This window comes from Acomys minous (assembly GCF_964271855.1).
Source record: "Acomys minous genome assembly, chromosome: 9".
Classification (NCBI taxonomy): domain Eukaryota; kingdom Metazoa; phylum Chordata; class Mammalia; order Rodentia; family Muridae; genus Acomys; species Acomys minous.
The window spans coordinates 44,717,342-44,724,790 of NC_140490.1; the positions used below are offsets into that span (position 1 = coordinate 44,717,342).

At 44.3% G+C, this 7,449-nt stretch overlaps 1 protein-coding gene across 2 annotated transcripts in view; it reads right to left on the minus strand.

The window, feature by feature from the left end:
- Positions 1 to 4,556, minus strand: part of IARS1 (isoleucyl-tRNA synthetase 1) — a 49,048-nt gene extending 44,492 nt beyond the window's left edge. Inside the window, exons 1-2 of one of the 2 annotated variants that reach the window (XM_084796669.1) lie at positions 4,354 to 4,556; positions 803 to 961 (exon numbers count right to left, since the gene is read on the minus strand). The gene's annotated coding sequence lies outside the window, so the exon portion shown is untranslated. The remainder of the gene's footprint in view (positions 1 to 802; positions 962 to 4,353) is intronic. The other variant, XM_084796668.1, reaches the window with a different exon arrangement.
- Between the last annotated feature and the right edge of the window lie 2,893 nt (positions 4,557 to 7,449).

Consider the following 7,449-nt stretch of genomic DNA (forward strand, 5'->3'; position numbering starts at 1 on the left):
TTTCATGCCAGGTGGTGGCACAAGCCTGTAATCTCAGCACTCCAGAGGCAGAGGTTGAGGTAGGCAAATCTCTGAGCCTGAGGCCAGTCTAGTCTACACAGTGAGTTCCAAGACAGCCAGGTCTACACAGAGAAACTCTGTCTTGAAAAACCAAAAGAACAACAAAATCCACATCCACCACTACCACCAACAAAACCCCTCAAATTTCCATGTGAATTCCCTACACGTGCACCTACCGCCTTAGTTTTGAAGGGTCAGTCATGCTGTGAAACACAAGTCTACTTCCTACATCTCTGCCACATTTGACTTGATTTGCCTTTCTGGATAGTTTTTATGAACATTAAGCTCAAACTTGTGCACGGACATGTTTTTTCTTTCTTGGGTATACAGCTAGCTATGAGTAGAACTTGTGGATTGTGTAACTCAGAACCTAACCTTCTGAGCAACTCCCAAAATGTTTTCCACAGTGACTGCACCACTGTCCACCCCATCCGCAGCGAACGGGCACTTACTTCTCTATGCCCTCCTCACCACTCCCTGCTGTCCAACTTACTTCAGCTCAGAGCCACCGCACAGGGCACAAAGCAACACTTCTATGTTTTCATGTGCTTGTAGTCCAATTGCGTACCATCTGAAGATGAATGGCTATTCACCCTTTGCCCTTTTTGAGTTGGATTGACTTTTCATGGCTGGATTTTAAGAATTCTAAATTCTGGATACAGGATACAGTCCTTCTCTGGTGAGTTGTCTTGGTGTTTGCATATAAGTGCTGGTGCCTGTAGGGGCCTGAGGGATGTCTTACCTCAATCACTGCTTGCGCTAAGGTCATCTGAGAGAAGGGAACGTCAATTAAGAAAATGAAGATGGTGCTGTAGGCAATTTTCTTCTTAAGTAGTGATTGATGGGGGAGGACCAAGCCCAATGTGGGTGGTACCATTCCTGGGCTGGTGGGCCCTGGATTCTATAAGAAAAAATGCTGAGCAAGCCATGGGGAGCAAGCCAGTAAGCAGCACCCCTTCATGGCCCCTGTATGAGCTCCCGCCTCCAGGACCCTGCCCTGTTTGAGTTCCTGTCCTGACTTCTTTCCATGATGAACAGGGCTGTGGTAGTGTAAGTCAAATAAACCTCTTCTTCCCCAACTTGCTTTTTGGTCATGGTGTTTCATTAAAGCAATAAAGATCCTAACTAAGACATTTACCTTTTTTTCCTCTTCTTAATTTTTAAACCCTTAGACCAGGCATAGTGGTTCATACCTTTACTCCCCAGCACTTGTGAGGCAGAGGCAGGCAGTTCAAGGCCAGCTAGGTCTATATACTGAGTTCCAAGCCAGCCAGAACTAACTGCCTCAAAACAAACAAAACCCTGCCTTACTTATATGATGTTTGTGTGCATTTTAATTTAAATTCTTAACAAGCTGCTGACCAGTTTTCTAAGACAAGACTCAATTAGTAGGGGACAGGATTACTAATGATGAAAGAACAAGGACGACAGAGACCTATGTCGTCCGTAATCCAGCAGCCAGGAGTAACTGACTCTGGGTGAGAAGGCCCAGACCTATACCAGATCTGAAAGCAGCAAGCAGCAGTTTAAGACTGAGGCTACCAGGAAACTTTTATGACCAAAAATAGTAAGACATTTCTCTTAAACATTCATTAATTTTTCAGATGCAAGTATCTCTTGAGTGCTTTATAAAAAAAAAAAAAGGTCGGCCACTTAACTAGAACAGCCCTTTTCAATCAGAGCACAGGGTTACTGAGAAGTATGTGGCATTTGGATCAGTTGTTATTACAGCATCCAGCCTTTCAAAGACGGAAAGAATTTTCTGGGTTTTTTGTTTGTTGTTTGTTTGTTTAATTTACCAAGGGTCCTATTGGTTCAGTGAGTATAAGGTTGGTAAGAAATCTTTAGGTACCAACACATTCATTTTGTCCCTTATAATCCTGCTCTTGCCTGTGAGAGCTCTCAGAGATGCAGCTTCACCAGAGGTCAGAACGTGCACTTCAACTAAATCCCTTGGAGAGGCTCCCGCAGAACACACTCAGAACACTATCCATCACAGTGTCCCAACAATGAGTGATTCAGGGACGTGTACCCCAACCTCTATTGAGACATGAGAGCTAACCTTTCAGGGAAGTGAGAAGGCGTCTACTGAACATCGTGTGCTGTCCCTGCAGTTCTCAGAAGACTGAGAACCACCACAGCAGTATCGTCTCGGCTAACACAAAGGCCGGGTGCGAGGCCACTGACTGCTTAAGGATGAACAATGTACCAATGACCGGGCTATGGCAGCTGCTGAGAAGAAACAGCTCCCATGCATAAATCACAGGGTTTCTCTAGCCCATTTTATCCACTGGAGAGCTGTACCCGCACAACAGCCTCCAGCAACCACAGGGCGGTGGGGGGTGGGGTGAGGTGGGAGATGTGGATGGAGAAGGACCAGTAACCCCACCAGGTTATGCACAAAATGCCACCCATCTTCCTTCCAAACACAACCCGGGCCTTTCTTCCTTATTCTGTAACTCCTTCAGGACATTTTAGCCTCAGCTTCCTCTTCTGAGACTACATCTCCCTTCTGAGGCAGTCTCATATAGTTCAGGGTGGTTTTGAACTCCCCACGTAGCTGAGGATAACGCTGACCTGCTGGTCCTCCAGCCTCTACCCGCTGACTGTTGGGATTACAAGTGCTTGGGGGGTTTTGTGTGTTTGCTTGTTTCTTTGTTTTGGTGACGGAGTCTCACGGTGTAGCTGGCTGGCTGGCCCTGAACTCACAGAGCTCAGCCTGCTTCTGCCTCCTGAGTCATGGCATCTAAGGTGTATAGCACTTTGCAGCTCACAAGTGTGCTTTTTTCTGAGGGGCTGGGGCTTGAACCCAGAGCCTTATGCATTCAAGGCAAGCACCCTACTGAACTGCATCCTCACCCATCTGTTCAGCTACTTCTAGAACACTACTCCACAGACCTTTACTTAAAATGATCTCAACTTATCTTGAGAAAGTATACTGACCCCCATGGACATTGCTGTTTATTTATGTTGACACATACCTTCCATGCCCGCACTTGGGAGGCTGAGGCACAACAGCAATTAACGCCAGGCTAGGCTCTAGAGGGAGAGACATACCTCACCGCCTTACTTCTCTTTTAACTCTGCTAAGTAGCTTCACTATCCATCTTACTGTCTTTCTAATGTGCATGGGTACTGCCTGCATTTATATCTTATGCACCACGTGCATACCTGTGTGCCACAACATGACATTTCATTGTCACTCAGGGTTATCTCTCCACAGGAACAAAAAAAGTGACTAAACACATCAACTAACAATAATGACAATGAAAGCCTGAAAGCCAGTCAAAACAGAAAGGTCCCTCCACACCCACTGAGTATTGGATTCAGGACCTGTTGGAATACTCAACTCTAAGGATGCTCAAGTCCCTTATATAAAATGTAGTGTTAGCAAATATAATTTGCATGCACTTGCCCGTGTATTTTAATTCACATTTAGATTCACATTATCATATGTGATATCACATATCACATTCACATTATCATACCTAATACATTTAAGTGTTCAACAATAGCTATATTGCTTAGAAATAACGACAAAAAAAAAGTCTGTACATGTACAGTACACATGTCACTACCATAGACCTGACCACACAGCACGGCCACTGGTTGGCTGAAACCCCAGATGCAGAACTAGTAGATAAAGAAGACCAACTCTATTCATTCTACATACACATTGAGAAACAAAAGAACAAGACTCAGACACACCAGTTTGTACTAAATGCAGTATGATTTTTTCAACGACTTTTGCTTACTTCGTTAACGCACTGAAAATGAGTCCCACAAATTCATTAGGGTAGAAACCAAATGCCTCTCTCACATAACTCATTACACATCCTAAGCTAAAGAGACAACGACACAACGTGATGAGGTCTTGCAAACCTCAACTATGAGGTTTAGCTTCATTCCAAGCTTATGGGAGAACCCGATAAAGCATGTCTTCTCGCCTGCAAACCCAGGTGTGAGCTTAAACTGCATTGCCAGACTCGGTGAGACCGGGACAAGCGCGTTAGGCATACCCCACCTCGGTGTCCAGGGATAAATGCTCGCCAACCCAGGATATTTGGGAGAAGCCTGGAATCCAGAATGGCTCCTAGGGTTAGTCCTTTCAAATACCTAAACTTGGTAGTGACCTTAACCACCTTCTGATCTTCTCCCTACAGTCTCACACTTCCCTGGTCAAAAGGCACCGTGGTCCCACTAAGTGACTGAGGGACTTCTAAGGATCTCAGTCCTCCAATGAGTCAGGCCAGAATTTATACGCAGCTCTGAGTTCTCTGCAATGCAACTTACTTTCCCTCCACGAAGGCTCTCTGGAAATAGCTCTGTACCAGCAGCTCACTCACGGCTGGAAGCTGTCTGGAAGTTGTAACACGTGCAGCCCTCGCTCTGCGGGCAGGAGAGAGCGGCTTACCAGGGAACACCGAGGCGAGCCCGGGTTACAGGAACCCACCACGCTCCGGGACCGTGCCTGCAGTTGATGCAATACTGACAGGGCTAGGCTTCGCGCCGTCCAATCAGAGTTTGCCATCAACCACCCACAAACAACACGTGTGACGATTGGTCCATGCTTAACTGCAGTGCAAGTCGGGAGCGTCACTGCAGAGGAAGGAGATTTCGCTGAAAGGCCCAGACTTGGAGGGAGGTGCCCTCGCCGCTCCCTGCGGGCCTTTTTTTTTTTTTTTTTTTTTTTTTTTTTTTTTTTTCCGTGAAAAGTAGCCCGGTTCTCAAGTCTTGGCCAATGAACAGAGACGCACATTCTCTTCATCTTAGGTACCAATGTCAGCATTCTTAAATATATGTCAGTACATTTTAAGAGCTCACCATTTAAGCAGAGAGCGGTGGCGCACACCTGTAATCCCAGCACTCTGGGAGGCAGAAGCAGGCAGAGGCCAGCCTGCTCTACAAAGTGAGTCCAGGACAGCCTAGGCTACACAGAGAGACCCTGTCTCGAAAAAGCAAAACAAACCAAAAGAGAGCTGGACAATTTAGACCATGTAAAGTTAGTTTGGACACAGGGTCTCATGTATCTCCAAGGGTCCTGGAACTCCTCAACAGCCAAGGAAGACTTGCACTGAAGACCTTACTGCCCCCACCTCAGTGGTAGAATTACACAAACTCCCCATCACGCCTGTTTTTATATGGTGCTGGGGCATAAACTCGGGGCCACACTCTGCCAAACGAGTTAGATTCCCAGCTGTGATGACATCTAAAATTTATGCCACAACTGAAACTTCTGACAATTATTTTGAGAACCTAGAGACTGCTTATGTGGCAAATAACAAGACAATGGAAGAGAATCTGAAAACAATCTGAACTCTTTTTTATTGAACTTCATTTAGAATGTTTATTTCAAAAAGTATTATTATTATTATTATTATTATTATTATTATTATTATTAATTATTATTATTATTATTAATCTACTTAGTACTCCCCGGATCTGATCAGGGAACAAAAGAGAGGCTGGGACTTGGCACCCATCTCTGAAGGAAGGTTTTGGCCTTCACTCGTTGACAAAGTTGAATAGGTGACTAAGTGCCCATTTTATTCATTAGTGATAGAAAAAAAATCGATTCAGCCTAAATGAGGTAGAAAGCTTGGCGAGTTTAATAACACTTTGATAACTGTTGAGAGTTTATTCAACAGTCACTATGTTCTAGACCCTACTCTGTCAAAAATTAGATGCAATGGTTACCTGTCCTCTTTGCTTTAATTGAATGTCTTTATTAACCAGGAACATTTGTAGTGTTCTTAGGTTTTGAATTCTTTAAATTGCCAAATGGTTCACTTCATGTCTATTCTTTGTTCAGAGTTCAGAAACAGAACAAAGGGCCCCTACACAGAGGGAAAGGGGTAGTGTAGTCTGGACAAGACTGTTTTAAAATTTGATTGAAAAACACAATCAACTACTGTTGGGAAGTAAGAAAACACTTTGTCTAGAAAAAAGGTAAAAAAAAAATTCCATAGCTGGGTGGTGTTGGTGCATGGCTTTTATTCCAGCACTCTGGAAGCAGGTATCTGAGTTTGCATCCAGCCTGGACTACAGAGCCAGTTCCAGCATAGCTAGGGCTACACAGAGAAACACTGTCTTGAAAACTAAAAACTTAACAACAAAATACCCTGGAAGATGTTGTTGGCAAAATATACCACTACTTGGATTCAGGAACTGTTTTTTGTTGTTTTGTTTTTAAGTGGCGAGTCAGGTAAAACTGTCTGGCAACATAGGTCACTGGTAGAGTGCTTGCCAAGTCTGCATAAAGTCCCAAACAAAATAACAAATGCAAGTAATTAGAACGTAAGACAGGAAGCAGGTCATTTTATCTCATGACAGAGAATTGGGAATAGGAAAGGCCACATGTCACTGCTTTGAAATGGAGTCCTTGGCAGATTTAAGTAAGGACACAAGCTCTTTGGTTCCTCCAACTGTTTTAACCTGTAGAATATAGAACCAGTGGCTGAACTTATTTTTACCCCAGACCTTAAGTGCTGGGCAGCATGTTTGCTGCCTCTGGGAACACTTGCCCTCAGAGTCCAGATGCCATACTTTAAAGCAATTAGACAGCTAGGAGCAACGGTGCACGCCTGTGACCCCAGCACTCGGGGCAGAGGCAGGCAGATGGCTGAATTTGAGGCCAGCCTGGTCTACAAAGTGAATCCAGGACAGCCAAGGCTGTCTCAAAAAAACCAAAACAACACTGGAATAGACATTGAGTAGGCCAGGCATCTTAACAGAACCTCTATCCCTCTATCCCCAGCTAAAGCATCCTAATAGCTCTACGGAGAGCAGAGAATCCTAACCAAATAAAGTATATTCAAGCACAATTGTGGCTTTTTCCTAGGGTCATTTGCTATCGAGTGATGAGGTATGCTTTACACCAAGGGAAGAATAACACCTTAAGTGTCTTCCCATGTAGCTTTTCATCTCTAAGTCTGAAACCCTAGAAACAGAGACCTCTAAAGCAGCTCCGCAAGCTTAGTTCTTTGTAGCCTGTTCTCTGTATTTGAGTGGCTTTTAAGTGTACCTGTGGTGGTGGCATGGGCATGTGAACACAGTTGCCTGCAGAGGCCAGGAGGACATGGATCCCTTGGAGCTGGAGTTACTTTACTAGAGACTATAAGCTATTTGAGGTGGGTGCTGGGAACTGAGCTTAAGTGCTCTGGGAGATTGGCAAACACTCTTAACTCCACTCCCTGTAAGCTATTTTACTAAAAGCAACAATTAAAAAAAAAACAAAAAACAAAACCCAAACCACAGGAACTGAACATCTGTGTGACCACAGATATAGGCAGTGGAGACATAATGGTTAGCAACTCAAGAGATAGATCTCAATAGATTTTGTTCTCAAGCAAAATGTGCATCAGATAAATACTACCCTAGCTTCAGATG